The sequence below is a fragment of the Fukomys damarensis genome, unplaced genomic scaffold (genome assembly GCF_012274545.1).
Source record: "Fukomys damarensis isolate Sample0158 unplaced genomic scaffold, DMR_v1.0_HiC HiC_scaffold_4, whole genome shotgun sequence".
Lineage (NCBI taxonomy): Eukaryota > Metazoa > Chordata > Mammalia > Rodentia > Bathyergidae > Fukomys > Fukomys damarensis.
The window spans coordinates 31299170-31317846 of record NW_022900916.1 but is presented as its reverse complement, the minus strand read 5'-3'; the positions used below and the strand labels follow the sequence as shown (position 1 = coordinate 31317846).

Below are 18677 nucleotides of genomic sequence, written 5' to 3'. Positions count from 1 at the left end.
TGTTCAATATAGTTCTGGAAACATTAGCCTCAGCAATTAAGCAAGAAAAAGAAATAAAAGAAGTGAAGGTAGGAAATGCAGTTAAATTGTCATTATTTGCAGATGACACAATATTCTATACAGAAGACTCCCAAAACTCCAAGTCTTCTATACTTAATAACTAAATTCATTAGAGTAACTGGATACAAGATCAGCACACAAAAATCAATAGCTTTCCTGTACACAAACAACGGAATCACCAAGAGAGAAACTGGAGAAACAACTCCTTTTATAATAGCATCCAAAAAAATGAAATACCTAGGAATCAATCTAACGAAAGAAATCAAAGACCTCTATTCTGAAAACTATAGAACTCTAAAAAAAAAGATTAGAGAGGACATCAGAAAATGGAAAGACACCCCTTAATCCTGAGTAGGAAGAACCAATATATTGAAGATGGTCATACTTCCAAAATTGCTATACAGATTCAAAGCAATCCCAATTGAAATTCCAACAGCTTATTTCACAGAATTTGACAAACCAATCCAAAAATTCAGAGCCAGAATTGGAACCAGAAGAGACCTAGAATAGCAAAAGCAATTCTAGGCAACAAAGACAATTCTAGGGGTTATCACAATCCCCAACTTGAAATTATACTACAAAGCTACTGTGGTAAAAACACCATGCTGGGTCGGGGATTTGGCACCTTGTCTATCTAGCAAGCACAGTGAGTTTGATTCCTGGTACCAAAAACAAAACAAAACAAAACAAAACAAAAAGTCATCACGGAACCGGCAAAGAAACAGACCTGAGGATCAAGAGAACAGATTAGAAGATGCAGAAACAACTCCAGACATACTCAGCCACCTCATCTAAAAGACATTGGCAAAGGAAAAGACTTAATGAATAAAACCTCAGTCACATGTGAGCTAGCAAAAAAGATCTACAACTGGGATCTCATTACATTAAAAAGCTTCTGCTCAGAAAGAGAAACCACCAACAGCATGAAGAGACAACCCACAATGTGGGAAAAAATTTTTACCAGCTTTTCTTCATACAAAGGTCTACTATTTAGAATATAAAAAGAACTTTAAAAAAATCAGACCTCCAAATTAAAGTCTCAACCCAAAAATGGGCATCTGAAAGGAACAGACATTTCTCAGACAAACAAGTAGAAACAGAAATAAACATATGAAAAAAGTTTAAATCACTGGTCATTTGAGAGAGATGAAAATAAAAACAATGCTGAGATTCCACCACATTACAGAAAAAATAGCTGCCATCAAGAAATCAGCCAATACCAAATGTTGGCAGGGTTGTGGAAAAAGGAAACCCTCCCCACTGTTGGTGGGAGTGTACACTGGTGCAACTACTGTGAAAGACAATATGGAGATACCTCAAAAGACTTGGATAACAGGTCCAATTTGACCCATCTATTTCCCTAAGGGTATCTTCGCAAAGTAATTAAAAGAATCATACCATAGCAATATATGCACACTTACGTTTATAGCGGCTCAATTTGTAATAGCTATATCTTGGAAATAGTCCAAATTCCCATCAACTGGCGACTGGACAAAAAAGATGTGGTTTTTTTCTTTATAAAATGAAATACTATTCTGCCATAAAGAATGAGAAACTAAAGACATTTATAACTAAATGGATACACATTGAAGCCATAGTCTTAAGTGAAATAAATAGGAAACAGATATATAAAACCCATATATTTTCTTGTGTGAGAAACTCAAAAAGTGTAAATGAGGATCAAAATGTATAATAAATAATGTGCAATAGGAAGAAAAGTTCCAAAAGTAAAAAGGAATGGGGGGTTTAGGGATTATCTCAGTGGTTCCACCGGTTTCCTTGCAAGTACAAGGTCCCAAGTTCGGTCCCTGGTACCAAAAAATAAAAAATAAAAATAAAAAAGGGAACAGGAAAGGAAAAAAACAAAAGAAAAGGAAAAAACAAAAACAAAGTCTTTGTAAATAGGGAGAGGTGGATCAGCTGAAGGAAGGGCAAGGGAATGGGGAAAAAAATAAGAACCAAGATACATTCTGGTAAATGTAAAGGTACAAATTCCCAATTATGAATGTCATCATACTGTATACCTAAAATGTACCAACAGGGTGGAGGGGGTGAAAGGAGGGCAAAAAATAAGAATCAAGATATATCACGTGCGGGTAGAAGATCCCAATAATGAATGTAACTGTACTGTACACCTAAAAAGTACCAATAAACATAATGAATTTAAAAAATTGATAGAGAAATAAGATACTTCTATGACAATGAGCACCTACAGAAATTCATGATGATCAAAGAAGCACTCTTGAGGAGAAAAAAAAAAACAACTAATACGTTGGATACAACAAGCAGGTTGAGTAGTTAAGTAGGAGGGAAAGAAAAGGAATCAAAAACAGAAAAATGATTCAATGACCAGAATAAGTCAATACCTCTCAGTACTAACTGGGGAATTCAGACCATTCATATTGATAATCAAAAGATATAGATAAGCAGGACTCATCAATAAATAAAAGCTAAGGATATGCTGTATACAATAAACACATAATATCAAAAGAAATCCACAGATTAAAAATCAAAGGATGAAAAACAACATTACATGCAACAAGAACCCAAAAAGCAGGACCATCTATTGTCTTTTCAGACAAAATGGATTTCCATCCAAAACTAGTATGCAGAGGTAAAAAAAAGTCACTACATATTTGTTAAGAGGACAATTCAATGGAAGAGATAACAATCACAGAGATACAAGTATTAACATACTTATACCAGCATGCCTAACTTCATAAAACAAACACTATTGGACATAAAAGGTTAGATAAACATCAATACAATTACTCTGTCATAATTAGATAACTAGACCAAAAAAAAAAAACAACAACAAAGAAATATTGGAGTTGAACCAAGCTTTGAACAAATGGACTTAATAGCTATCTACATAGTGTTCCACCCAAAACACAGTATATATTCTTTGCAGCAACACATGTAACTTTCTCCAAAAGACTACACACTAGCCAATAAAGCATGATTAAGAAAATGCAAATGCACTGAAATTATCCAATGTACATTATCAGATCATAATACAATAAAACTAGAAATCAATAGCAAAGAAACAATAGAAATTATGCAAACATATGAAAATTAAAATACAATTATTGAATAATCAATGGGCCACATAGAAAAATCAAAGAAGAAAAACAATTCCTAGAATTAAATGTAACGGCAGTACAACATACTAGAACCTTCAAGACACAATGAAAGCAGTCCTGAGATGGAGCTTTTATAGGTTTGAATGCCTATATCAGAAAATGAGACTGAACCCAAATAAATAACTTAACAATGTACACCTCAAGGTCCTAGAAAAAGAACAATCCTAATTCAAAGTCAGTACAAGCTAAGAAATTATAAAGATAAGAGCAGAAATCAATGAAAATATAAAAAAATTGATGGATCAATAAATCGAGGAGTTGTTTCTTCAAAAGAATAAACAAGAGACAAACACATAGAGGTCTTATCAAAAAAGGGAAAGAAAGGCCAAATAAATGCAACTAGCAATGAGAAAGGTGGCTGGGCATGGTGGCACATGCCTGTAATCCCAGTACTTGGAAGGCTGAGGCAGGAAGACTTCTACAAGTTCAAGAGCAGCCTGGCCTACATAGTGAGTTCAAAGCCAGCTTGAACTACAGAGCAAGATCCTGTCTCCCAAAAAAGATTAAATAATTAAATGAAATAAAATAAAAAGAAAAGAAATGAGAAAGGTGAAATCACAATGGATATTGCCAAAACACAGATTATTACAAATACATCAGAAGCCTGACCTAGATAAAAAGAATTATCAAAAGTTAACCAAGAAGATATAAAACCCAGAATAATTCAATTATAATCAGTAAAACTGAAGCAGTAATTAAAACAAACCTACCAACTAAGAAAATCCCAGGTCGAGATAGACTGACTATTGAATTCTCTACAAACTTTAGGGATGATCTAATACCAATGCTCCTCAAACTAATGAAATTTAAAGGGAAGAAGTATTCCCAAAGTAATTTCTGAAAGCTAGCATTACCCTGATTCCAAAAGCAGACAAGGACCCAACCAAAAAGAGAACCAGGGACCAATCTCTTTTTTTTTTTTTTTTGGTTTTTTTGAGACAGGGTCTTACTATGTAGTTCAGACTGCCCTGGAACTCACTATGTAGCCCAGGTTGGTCTTGAACTCACAGTGATCCTCCTGCCTCAGCCTCCCAAGTGCTGGGATTACAGGCATGTGCCTCCACGCCAGGCCAACCTCTTTAATGAATGCAAAAGCAAAAATCCTCATCAAGATACTGGCAAACAAAATGCAACAAATCTCAAAATATCATGGATATCTCTTGGATGCAAGGATGATTCAACATATACAAATCAATAAACATAATACATCACATAAACAGAGCAGGGACAAAAATCACATGATCACGTCAATAGACACAGAAAAAACCTTTCACAAAATCCAATTTCCACTCATGGCAAATACTCTGAAGAAAATAGGTACTGAAGGACTTTATCTCAATGTGATGAAAGCCATTTATGATGAATCAACTAGCCAAATCATATTAAATGGGTAAAAACTAAAGCTTTCCCTCTAAAATCTGGAACAAGACAACTCCTGTTCAATATAGTATTTGAAACATTAGCAAGAGCAATTAGACAAGAAATATAAATAAAAGGGTATAGGAAAAGAAGATGTCAAATTATTATTTGCAGATGACTTGAACCTCTACTTAGAAGACAAAAATAAAAAATCCACCAAAGACTTAGAAATAATAACCAAATTCAGTTATACAGTAGGACATATGAAATCAACACAAAGAAATCAGTAGCATTCCTGTACACTAATAATGAACCCACTGACAACAAAATTAGAAAAAAATACCATTCACAGTAACGCCAAGGAAAATTAAATACTTATGAATTAATCTAATGAAGCGAAAGACCTCTGCAACAAAAATAGCATTGTGAAAAAAGAAATCAAAAAGGACATCAGAAAATGGAAAGATATCCCCTGTTCCTATAAGCCAGTGATGGTGAACCTTTTAGAGCTTTCAATGATACAAACAGATCACTGTGGAATGTGTGCCACTACTACAGGCAGAACCAATGCTGTCAAAATGGCCATACTTCCAAAATTGATATACAGATTTAATGCAATGCCAATCAAAATATCAAGAGCATTCTTTATAGAAGTGGAGAAAATAATCCTAAAATTCATATGGAACCAGGAAAGACACAGAATAGCAAAAGTAATATTCAAAGGACATAGTTACAAAAAGAGCACAGTACTGACACAAAACCAGACATGAGGATCAATGGGACAGAACAGAGGATGCAGAAACAATCCCAAACACATTCAACTACTTGATCTCGACAGAGGGGCCAAAAACATACATTGGAGGAACCACAGTCTCTTTAATAGTTTTGGGAAAACCAGCTACCCACTTGCAGAAGATTGAATCTAGACCCACATCTCTCACTATGTACTAAACTGAAATCAAAATGGGTCAAAGAACTTAATGTTAAAATAATCACTCAACCTGCTAGAAGATAAAGTAGGTAAACTCTTTTAAGTCACAGGAGTAGGCAAGGACTTCCTGAATAGAACCTTAGTCACACAGGAAATAGTACCAAGAATCAATGCAGGTCACACCTAAGTAATAATAACTGTAAATGTTTATACCCAAAAATAGCAACAACATTCATAAAGCAAAAAAAAAAAAAAAAGTCTATGTGCTATACAGAAAAACACAAACATTACTGGCACTAGAGTTTAACTCACCTTGGCATGGGAGAGCAAGTGAACCATAAATGGTTATTAAAGAACATTTAAACTGACCATGAGTATTGAACATCCACCAAAGCTGGTCATGTATTAGGAAAGAAAATAGTAGTAAATTTTAAAAATACAGAAATAATACAAACATCCTTATGAAAATGCAGCAGAACTAGAAAGCAAATGGCAAGACCACAGTGTAGAGCAGTGATTGTGAACCTTTTTAGAGCTTTCAATTACACCAAGAGCCCACTGCAGCAAGAGTACCATAGGTTCGTTATCACTGGTGTAGAGCTTTTCAACACTTGCATATTTAAAGATATTAAGAAATAACTTTTGCATTAAAGAAATATCTCAGGGCTGGGGATGTAGCTTGATGGTTTCAATTCTGTGTAATGAGCCAAAAATAAATGAGTATAACAAAAACAGTACTTTTCAAAACCTATGGAACAGAATTAAAACATCTTCAGAGAAAAATATCATAGCTTTGTGTACTTATGCTGAAAAATAAAGATGAAATAAATCAAGTAATATCCCCAATAAATTAAACTCATAAAAAGTACACCCCAGGAAAGCAAAACTTAGCTAACAATAAAAAAGTTAAGGAAGTACAAACACAAATATGTAAATTAAGAATAAATTGGGAGTCAGGTTCCTGTCTCCTAGCACTCAGGGAGGCTGAGACAGGAGGACTGAAAATTCAAGTCCTGCCTGATTAACTCTGAGAGCTTCTGTCTCAAAATAAAAAAAACTAAAAGTGCTGGGGGTGCAGTTGAGTGGCATAGTGCTTCTGAGTTCCCCAGAATGGCAAAAAAGGACAAATTGAGGAATTAATCACATTATGGTAGAAAGTAAACAGTCTATAGAGATTTCTTTGGTCGATTTTATGAGGCAACGAGGCAGATAGTTTTCTATAAAGAAAACAGGGCCAGGGATTTAGCTCAGTGGTTCCACCGCCTGCCTTGCAAGCACAAGTACCTGAGTTTGAACCCCAGTACCAAAAAAAAAAAGTAAAACTAATCTATAAAGAAAACAGATTAAAGACAGAAATTCGTTAGATGTTAACTTCCAAAGTAAAAGTTGTTTAAGAGGGATCCTTCAAAAAAGCGTGAGGCCTACACATTGCCAAAGGGAATTATAATAAACCTTTAAAAGTATATGACTGAAATCCTATTTATACAATATATTTCCAGATCATAGAAATAAAGTCTCCTAAATCATTTTTTTCTGAAGTAAGCATAACATTAAATGATTGGAAAAAGGTAAATTTATGTGCCAATACATTTCCAGCACTGTGTTAAGGGTGAAACAGTAGATGTGATCCCAAAGAAATAAAAAACCCAATAAAAATGTCAACTATTACCTTTCTTTTTTTTTTTGGTACTGGGGATCAAACTAGGGACCTTGCATTTGTAAGGCAGGTGATGGAACCACTGAGCTAATAAATCCCCGGCCCTGCCAACTATTATGTTTTTTTTTGTACCTGGGATAAAACTCATTTCAACTATTATCTTAATGTAACATTATTCTGGACACAGTGGCCAAAATGAGTAAGTAAAAGAATTTCAAAGTATAAAAATCTCCAAATAGGAGATAAAATAATCTCTATTTGTAGATGATATGATTATATACTTGGAAAATCACAAATTAAGGGTGGGAGAAACATAGTGGAGCAAGTAAAGCATATTCGTACATAGAAAAGCCTAATACCAAGTCTATTTCCCAATCATAATCTATAACTGAATGTAATCTTTATTTTAAAAACACCAAGAAGCTTTACCATATCATCTACCATTGTGCTGCTACATATTTACCTACTGATTTTAAAAATATGCTTACACAGGCTGGGGATTTAACTAGTGGCACCATGCCTGTCATGCAAGCGCAAGGTCCTGAGTTTGATCCCTGGTACCACCCCCCAAAAACACAAACAAAAATATATACATATATGCTTATACAACAACCTACACTTATGTATTTATGACAGCTTTGTTTTGCAATTGAGAAAAACTACTAGAAGTAGCCAAGATTTCCTTTCATAAGTGGAGGCATAAACAAAACTATGGCATATAAAGGAATGTTATTCCAAGATAAAAATAAATGAACTATCAAGTGCAAAATGATATGGATGTAGGGAAATGAAAGAAGCGAGTAGCATGACAACATTTTACAGTGGTGATTCTATTTTGTATGATACTTTATAAGTATGTGACACTATACTTTGTCAAAACATTTTTAAATTTATAGCATAAAATGTACTTTAATGCCTGCAAATTAAAAACACTGATGAAATCATAAGATTGAGAGCAGATGCTATAAAATAATCTAACTGTACTGCAGTTGCATGAAACAACTTTAGAAGAAAAAGGTGATGTCCTTTAACTAACTTTGGAAATGAGTGGAGTCCATAAAACTGAAGGGCAAGAAATTACACATAAATTCTGGAAAAGAGATTTTTATTTTAAAATTAGACAATTCTAAAGTTTGAAAAGGAAATTCCAAAAGCAAAAAAGAACAGAAATATTTAGAAAAAAAAAACTGAAGAGAAGAATGCCTGAATATTGGGACAAGGTATAAAAACTAACAAGAACAGAATGATATTGTAATGTACTAAGCATTTAGATCAATAGAAGAGAAAAAGATGTCCAGAGCTAGACCCAAGTATCTATGAAAATGTAATATACGGTAATTATCAGAAATACAAACATCCCTGAGAAATCAGGGCTACAAGAAGTAATCCCATAGATCTATACATTCAAACACCCAGAACAATTTAAAAGTTCATCTACAAGAAAATGTGAGGTATTTACCTATGAAATATAAAGTAATTGTATGGAAGAATGATGAAATTTATTTGGAGTGACTGCCAATATATATAACTAAAAACATTAAAAATTATGAACAGCATGGTACCATTATATAAAGTGTGCATATATAGTTAGAATACACAGGCCAGGGATTTAGCTCAGGGGCACTGCCGCCTGCCTCACAAGGTTCCAAGTTCAATCCCCGGTACTGCCCCAAAAGGAGTATCTGTACAAATGTTTGCATGTGTGCTAAAAATCTTTGGAAGGCTCACAATAATCTATTCACACTGGCTACCACTGTAAAGGGCAACTGAGGAAATTAAAGGTGAGAAGAGACATTTCAGTGGATTTCATTGTATCTCTTCTTTGGAACAATGGAAATGTACAGTATTATTTATTGAAAAAGAAAATTAAAATTAGCGTTAGAAGAGAGAGAGGAGCAATGATGGCAGGACAAGGCAAATAAGAGAATCACTCTTGGGAGACAACTGTCATGAGTTTCTCTTCTGTTTCTGTTCAGTTGGACTATCTTTTCAAGGCTATCTGTACAGTAAGTAGCCTTGGAAAGTAGAGATAGTTTATACCCCAGAGCAAAGGGCAGACCTCTTCGCAAGATAAAAAGATTCAGGTTCCCTAAGCCCAGGAATCCTTTTCTGTGAGTGAATCCTTTTCAGCTGAGTGTACAGATGTTGTGTGGCTCTCTTCATACGAACATATGGAAATAGATACTTCTGGAAATAAAACAAAAAAGCTATTCTTGCTATTGTTACTGCTACAAGTAATATAGTTCCTGGATTTGGACTCAGGAATTTCATGCCTTCTGCTGGAATCCATACAACTAAGGTAAGTTAACTTGTTAGCTTCCAAGTTGGAACAAACAAACACACAGTTTTTAACAAACCTAAGTCAAAGTAATCCTAGAGGGCTGTCAGTGCAGCTCAGTGATACACCACTTGGCTAGCATGTACGAACAAGGCTAGTATTTGATTCCCAGCACTTACCACACACACACACAAAAAGTGGCGATGATGATGATGATGATGATGATGATGATGATGATGATGATTATAAAGGAGACTAAAAAGCTAAAAATCTCACATGGGTCAGAAAATAGTGAAAGAAAATTCAATGCAAAAAAGAAGCCACAAATATTTGTGTTAATAACATAGCTACAAAATACAGAAAGCCAGAAAAAAAAAAAAAACCTGCTATAGGGCAAGTATCACCAAAACAAGACTTTAAAGGTGAGAAAAACTGGCAAAACCAAAGTCACAGTGTGGATACCTGAACAAACTTCTTCCTAAGTTTGTCAGAATATGTGGACCAAACATCTGTCCATAGCACAGGAAGATACAGAATATCTCAATAATATAACCAAACAATTTGTATGTTAGAAAAATAGAGAAGCAAATTTTTTAGTCTTTAGAAAACATATATTACTTTTACATTCATAATTTACAGAAATCAATGATGTGCTTTACCACAAAAATCATCAAAGACTTTCAGAACCAGAGAAGTATGGGTGGCTTTCTGTATTATGACAAAAATTACTTTCTAATGCATATCTCCTTCCCTATCAAAATCTGAAATTATGAAGACTTTTGAAATTATGAAGTATTTTTTTCTCATTAATCCTTGAATCAAGGAGGAAACTGTCTAGAAATCAACAACAACAAAAAATGTCATATTAAAACCTAAGGTAAATTAAAGCAATAATAAGAAAAATATTGGCCAGGTATGGTGGTACATACTTGTAATTCCAGTACTCTGAGTAGCTGAGGCAGGAAGTTTAAGCCCAGCCTGGACAATTTGGGGAGACCCACAATTTATTTTTTAATTTTAAAGAAAAAAATGTTTATTCTTAAATTTTATTAAAATTAAAGACTGAAAGGAAATATTTTTATTTAGTAGTTACTAATAAAGTTTAGCTTTATTTACAACTTTAACGTATCTTCTTTGAAAGTAGCAATTATTTTACCTAGCCTAAAACATATAAGCCTAAAATGAGAGAAGCATTAAAACCAAGATATTTAAAAGATTAAAATAATTGTAAGAAAATGTTACATGCAGTGCTACAGCCACTAATTAGAAAATTTACAGGGAAAGGATTACTTTCTAGTGAAATAAACTGAGGAAATGGTAGAACATGAATACACTAACAAAAGACTGTCAAAATCTCTTTTGAAAAGTATAGATGGCTGGGGATTTCGCTCAGTGGCACCCTGCCTATCTCGCAAGCACAAGGTCCTGAGTTTGATCCCTGGTGTAAAAAACAAAAACAAAAACATATATATATAGGTGGCTCTAGAATTGTTTTATATCTGCTGGAAAAGAATAAAATTTCCTGAATTATTCAAACTATTCCAGAGAAAATTTAGATTTCCAATTCATTTATTTGTATTTCCTTTATGCATATCTTTGGTAGAAAGATTTTAAAAAATAACGTCAAAGAGTTTAAAATCCAGCAACATTAGAAATCAACTCAATTAGAACATTTGAAAACTCTATCAATATAATTTATCAACAAATAATGAAATATATTTAATAAAATTGTTTTTTACTAGAAAGGAAAGAGAAAAAAATGACACACAATAAAAATGTTTTAATAAAATTCAAGTCAAGCATCCATTAAATAGGGCAACACTCTGCTGCCTGCCTCGCAAACGCAAGGACCTGAGTTCGATTTCCGGTACCCCCCCCCAAAAAAAATAGGGCAACACTAAACATACAGTAGTGAGACAGGCATGCCCAATGCTTTAACAGCAGTAAAACTGAGACAAAATGTACAAAAGCACTTGAAAACACTATCTTCACTGCAGATGACGTTAAGAAAATCCAAACATTCACCTAAAACCAGTAGCATCTCTTTATACCAGAAAAATTAAAAGTTTACATGACAAAAACAACTGCCATTCTCAACAATAACACTAGAAATAAATTTAACAGTGAAGATAGAGTTTCTACAAATCCAAACAAATATAGAGAAAAACCATGTTCCTTAACAGGAAGGGTGAAACACATAGGGTCCAGGTTAGCCTTTGGTTAATGAGTAACAAAGTATACTTTATATTTACTTATGTGTACTTACAGAGTACATAAGCAAAAATATGTGAAATTAATGAAAGATTTTGTGAACAGGAGTCCTCATTATAAGAATTCCACAATATAAATCCCCCAAAAGTCAATTCACATCTTTCCCCTAAAACCTGTGGAAAAAACATTATCTTTGTTTCTGGTGTTTACAATAGCAATTTGCATTGCTCTACATCATTTTGATCTACCTGTGATATTGATGGTAAAGTAGGAGTGTGTGGTTCAAATTATACATATACCACACACTGTTTTAGGATATCTTGAGACTACTTAAAATCAGAGAGAAAATACACTGTGCATTAGAATTGTGTGGCAGAGCCAGGGATTTAGCTCAGTGGTTCCACTGCCTGCCTCGCAAGCACAAGGTCCTGCATTTAATCCCAGTACCACAGGAAAAAAAAAAATTATGTGGCAGAAAATTATTTTGTAGCCTGCTGTGATGGTGCATTTATGTAATCTCAGCTCTTGCAAGGCTGAGGCAAGAGGACTGCTGTGAGTTCAAGGCCAACTTGGGCTACACAGTGAATTCAAGGCCAGCCTCCTGGACTACATGGAGAAAACCTTTCTCAAAAACTTGGAAACAGCCCAAATGCCCATTAACTGGTGACTGGATAAAGAAGATGTGGTTTTTTAATAAAATGGAGTACTACACAGCCATAAAAATGAGAAACTACAGACATTTATAACTAAAAGGATGCACATTGAGGCATTAAGTGAAATAAATAGGACACGTGTAAATACCAGATAGTTTCTCTGGTGTGAGAAACTCAAAGTGTAAATAAGGATCAAAATGTATAATAGATAATATAAAATAGGAAGATAAGGCCCAAAGGGGAAGGGGAAATGGAAGGGGTAGGGAAAGGGAAAGGAATAAATATAATACAAGTAAAAAATGGAAACAAAGTTTTTGTAAATAAGGAGGGGTGGAAGGGAGGGCAGGGAAATGGGGGGGGGGAAGACCCAAGATATATCATGTAAAGAAATGTACAAATTTCCAATGATGTATGTCATTATACTGCATACCTAAAATGTACCAATAAACTTAATAAAAGGAAAGAATGAAAGAAAGAGAAGAAAATTACTTTTACAAAATTCTTTTGTTCAGGCTGGGCTTCAACTCATTATATAGCCCAGGCTGGCCTTGAACCTGTGGCAATCCTCCTGCCTCAGCCTCCTGAATGCGGGGATTTATAGGCGTGCACCACCATGCCAGCTTGAAAATTCTACAACTGAAAAGCATTCAACAAAATGTATGGTTTGCCTTTCAGCACTAAGCATGACAATTACACTTTTAAAAACCTTTTTGTATAGAAAGCATTATTCATTCATTTTTACCAGTATAGACTAGGTATATAGTATTTATATTCTATGTTATAATCCAATATCATACTATATTAATTCTGTTGCTCAGTTTCAGCTTTAGTCATTGAGAGTTATTTCAGGTTGGCTCCTGTGTCTTTTTTTTTTTGGTACTGGAGATGGAACTTGGGTTCTCGTGCTTGCAAGGCAGAACCACTGAGCTAAATCCCTGCCCTTGTGTCTTTTTAATATGACCTCATTCTTTGGGTTTCTGAGCATTTCCTTCTTTCATACACTACATTGTGCTCAAGGCTCATCTTGATTTTCCATGCCCTAGTCCTTGAATCAATAAGCCATTTTTCAAAGAAGCCTATTTGATTTTACCAAAGAGTGATATTTAGAAACAAAATCTGGGTGCTGGGTGGCAAGTGTCAAAGATTTTTCAGTTATAAAGGGATCCTTTACACAAAAAAGAATTACAAGGAATTGAGAGGAATGCTAATAAAGAGTTGTAAAGGACAAAGATAAAAGAAGACACAAGGAAGAATGATCTAGAAGGTGTTGAAGCCAAGAAGTCTGTAAGTCCAAGATCAGTCTGGTAGAAAATGAAAAAAATCAAGCAAATCATAAATGTATTACGAATATTTAGATGGCAAAAGAATATTATCTAGAATATTTTTATTACTATTATGTTACCTTTAAAATTTTACATTTAAAAATTTTTAAGTTAAATACAATTTCCCCTAAACAGCATAGCCACTGGGTTAATACCAACCTCCCTGAAACCAAATACTGTACTGCATGGCTGGGAAGACTTGTCTCAAAGCCACCCCTGAAGCAAAAGCTACACAATGGTATGGATCATCATGACAAAGGTGACTTGGGGGGGCACTTTTTAAAGTTTTGTACAAATAACAAATAATCACTGGAAAAATATTCACAAGCCATTTCTTTAATAATTCCCTCTTAAAATCATTTTTGAGCTCAACAACATATTCAATGATCCTTTAGAAAATTTGTACTACTTTTGGTAAACTAAAAATCACATTTTATAATTTTCACATATTGCAAAGATCACATCCCTGGTATAATGTTTAGAGCAACTAGGCAGTCTCACAATCTCTTTTCACCTTTTTGTCACTCTACTGCCAACCCTAGATCATTTCTAATAGTCACTAAACCCAGCTCTCTTTCTTTATAATGCCCCCCCATTTATATCACCTAGTCCCTTCAGAGTACTATACCAATGTAAATAGCTGAACCATTCTCTAAACTGGTCTTTAACCTTCCAAATTCCAAAATAATTTTTAAAGAATTTCATTATAGCCTTAATTTCTCTTTTCACCTTGGATTCTTTTATCATTTCTCCTTACTGCCAACTACTCCTATCTAGTTATTCCTAAATAGCCCTCCCTTTCCCTCCAAATCTTCCTCTTTTCAAGAAGTAAAATGCCTACATATTAATGTATCTTTTACTACATACCTATATATAATTTTGCAAAAAGGTAAAACTGTTCACAGGTGGGGGCTAAGTCCTAGACTTTGCTCAACAGAGGAAATATAAAAATGAGAAAAATCTGGAAATATATTTGTATTAGAATTCCTTTAAAAGGCATCTGTCAACAATACATCTTAATCAAAATAATAATTGTGGGCAAGGGAAAAAAACTGCTTTTGCTTTAGAGACCATTATGCCCTTTACTTGGTTCCTTGCATTGTTTTGTTTCTTCTGATTTTTTTTCCTTAAACCCAAATGAACTTACTTGGAACTGAGAATTAAGAGGGGGGAGGGATGGAGGAAAGAAAGAAGAAAAGAAAAATGATGAAACTGATAGAAGGAAAAGAACACCCAAAAAGGCAAAGTTTCTAAGAAGGCCTTTGAGATTAGACAAATTAAGTCATTAAATAAAACAGAAGTGGAATCTGAAATCCATTTCATGGCTTCAAGATCTGTGAGAACCCACAATCCATGCTCTGATCCCAGTATCTCCCACCACTGCCATCAAGCTCTTGGGATTGTCTAAACAAGAGCTCTACATTCCCAGTCTGTTTTAAAATTTTATTTGGACACAAGGTCTAAATTTCCTAAACTGGACTTTTAATGTTCAACCTGTCTGTCTCAGACTCCCAAGTAGCTGAGATTATGGGCATATATCACTACACTCAACTTAAACTAAGATCTTTTCATTTCTTTCTATGTATCCTGTTTTATATCAAGCCATAAAGAACATATTTCAAAACACATTTATTGATATATAGTCAGATTTTTATAAAGGTTAACTTCTATAAGAATTCCAGTAAATCTACCACTCATCAAAATGAAACTACAGATTTCAAATGTATAGGCCACCATGTTGCTTATAAAAAGTAGGAATATTATTTTCCCCCCCTAAATGGCAGCTTTACATCATCACACTATTTGACAGCATAAAATGGCATACCATGCCCTACTTCATCATTATGGAACTATATGGGCTTCCAATTGGGATTAAATAAGTAGAGAAAAAAAAAAGAACTTTAGATGTTGGTGTGTTAAATAATAGAGCATTTACTCTATGTGTAGGTCTCAAAGTCAAAGGCAGTATTTCTTAGCCATAACAGTCTTAGCATTACCCATGAAGAACTACGTAAAATTTCTTGTTTGATTCTCAAAATAACTCTATGAAGACTGGTACCATGTCAAGTATTATTTTTTTTATAGGTGAGAGTCCAAGACCAAATTAACATATCTATTAAGTGACAGAATTGGGATCTGAACTAAGAAAGCTAAATTTAAAGTTTGTACTTGTACAAAGTACTATTACACCTTACAATATTTTAAACCCAAACTGGTACTATACTGCTTTTGGGCAGTTGTATGTTTACAGAAGGGCAGTAAAACAATTTAAAGCCAAATAAAATGGGCTTACAATTTTGTTAACTAAACTGCTAAATTTCAAATTACTCCAAAAACCAAGGAGCATTTTAGAAACGCTAATACAAATAGAACAAGATAAAATATTATTTTTCAGGCTATTTTAGCATTTTGTTCAGTATCTAATTTATGGTGCCTCTAGGTATGGATTTATTGTGCTATTTCAATGTGAGAATTTCAATCGTAAAAGGTTCCCTGTCATTTCCCTTAAAATACTGTCAATCCCAATTCCATCTCTTTTTCCAGATATATATTATATATATGATGGATGTTCTCATTCCAGGCTGTACATTATATACCTTTCAAATTTTCTATTACTCATTGTCTGTTATACACTATATAATAAATTCTTCAGATGTAAATAATTCACTAATTCTCCTTGAAGTTTAATCTGCTGCTTAACCTCCTCAGTGAGTTTTCAATGATTCAAGTTTAAAGAGTCAAATTTGAATTTTTCAAATCTTCTTGTTTATTCAGTCTTATATTTCCCTTGTTTCCTATTCATCCTTTTAAAATTTCAATGATTTGAAAACTAAATGTCTACTGTCATTTTAAAGTTCTTGAGGATAGTAATTCTAATCATACATGCTGACTCTCATTCTTTCTATACGTGTTTTTCATCACAAAGTTTAACTTTAATGGAGACTGTATTTTTCTATAGGAATTCTATGTGGTTTTGTTTTTACCAACTTTTTTGGGATATTATCTATCTTGAGATTTCTATAAGTAGGAATTTAACACTTTCCATTGCCTTTAATTTTACTCTATGGACAAAAATAAATTTGTAATGTAGAGTACAACTTTACTTCAGTGCTGCTTTATAATAATGTAATGCTTCTGAAGTCATTTAAAACCACAATTAGGGATCCATATCTAATTTAAACTCAACCACAGAAACCATGAATTCAAATAAATAAACAGAAATGTCAAATCATATTAACAGAAACCTTCCACAGAATATATAGTTCACAATGCTCAGGCAATCATAACGAACTTCTTCAGAATTCTACTTGGTGGTTGTCAATGTTTTGTTTTTGTTCTATGGGGCCACTGATCCAATCCAAGGCCTTGCACATGCTAAGCAAATGCTCTACCACTGAATTAACTATCCTGGTTGTATTTATTAGTTTAAACTTCAAAGGGTAAGAGACATGCCAATTTCAAAAAGCACCCAGAACTCAGAAAGACTACAATATGTGTGTGAGAGAGAAATCTTTAAACCAAGAGAATGCAGTATGCAAGGCATAAAGCAAGTTTACACCTTAAAATGGAACTTCAAATACCTTAGAGGCCAGACTGTATCTACAAAGGGGAAAACATATTCATGCAAATATGCTAATGGGAATTCAGATCATTAGAAGATTGCACATGTACACTAGAATTAAAGTGCTGGCTACTGGATACAATTAAAAGGTGCAGGCCACCTGATACAATCAATGTTTGAATCACTGGAATTCCTTAACAAGATAAAGTCTCCTATGGACAATGCAGAAGTTGGGGTTCTTTCCTTCACTTTCATTGCAGAACAAGTTATCTTTTAATCAAGTATGTTTACTTTCACAGTTAATAGTCATATCTTGCTTTGTGTATAATACAAATCATGAAATTAAAAACTGTCATGTATCACAACTCTATTCTAGAAGACTATAGTTCATATTATTAAAAAAGTAAATTTACAGAATACTAAATTTGTGTGCAAATATATTGTTGTGCTTTTATTTTCAAAGCTTAAAGATGTAAGGATATTTATTTTAAAGGCACCTGTAGCAGACATATCTATGGAGTACAGTGAGAAGTTAATAGAGCAAGTATGGAAAACAAGCCTAAATACCTCACATTTTGGGTCTGAGTAAGAACTTAAGTAACTAAATTTCAACTACATTATAGAAAGTAGCCAATTCAATTTCATAAGGTAAAAAGGTTAGGATATAATAGGTACATTTACTATTCAGAATAATCACTAACACAATGGGGGGAGGTTGCCTCAATCAGTTTGCAAAAACACTGTCCAAAGTAAATACTCCTTTTCAATGTTAAATTGTATCCCTCCCAACAACTTTGCTATGTGAGAAATTTCTAACAAAGTGCTACTACATTTTTCATATAAGATTTAACAAATAAATCTTAGAGAAATCAGTGACTAGTAGTGGGATGTAAACTCTACCATGTTTTTTTCTAAATTACAGTCCTAGTTCCCAACATAGTACCTAATACATTAACCGATGCTCAAAAGATACTTTTTAAAATTCAGCCAATCTTTTAATTGGATTCAGTGTTTTCTGGTACTCTTTCTATCAATTTGTATCAAGCTAGATTTAACATCTAAAAATCTATAATTCTTATTAAATTTTGTTTTTTCTCTTTTTATTGTTTTGATATATAATAAACACATTCACTGTAGGAAACTGATACATATCATATTTTGATTCGTTTTAGTTCCTGTTCCTATTTATAAATTTTGGGGGAAAAACACTTTCACTCTTCCTTTATTTTATTCTATTTATTTGTCAGGATAGAAGTATTTGATTTTTTGGTCCAATTTTATTCCAAAGCATGCCAAGGATACACTGAAAATATCACTTAGTCTTTTTGTTTGATTTTTGCGGAACCAGGGATCAAACTCAGGACCTTGTGCTTGTTAGGCAGTGCTGGCGCCACTGAGCTAAATCTTGGGCCCAACACTTAGTCTTAAATATCTAGGAATATTTATCAGGAAAAAACAGCAGAGCCCAAATCACTAGACCTACCAAACCGGCAGTTAGCCC

At 33.7% G+C, this 18677-nt stretch overlaps 1 protein-coding gene across 1 annotated transcript in view; it reads right to left on the bottom strand.

Moving 5' to 3' along the window:
• The window catches only part of Znrf2 (zinc and ring finger 2), a 105448-nt gene that overhangs the window by 21548 nt on the left and 65223 nt on the right, over window positions 1–18677 (bottom strand). The window lies entirely within an intron of this gene.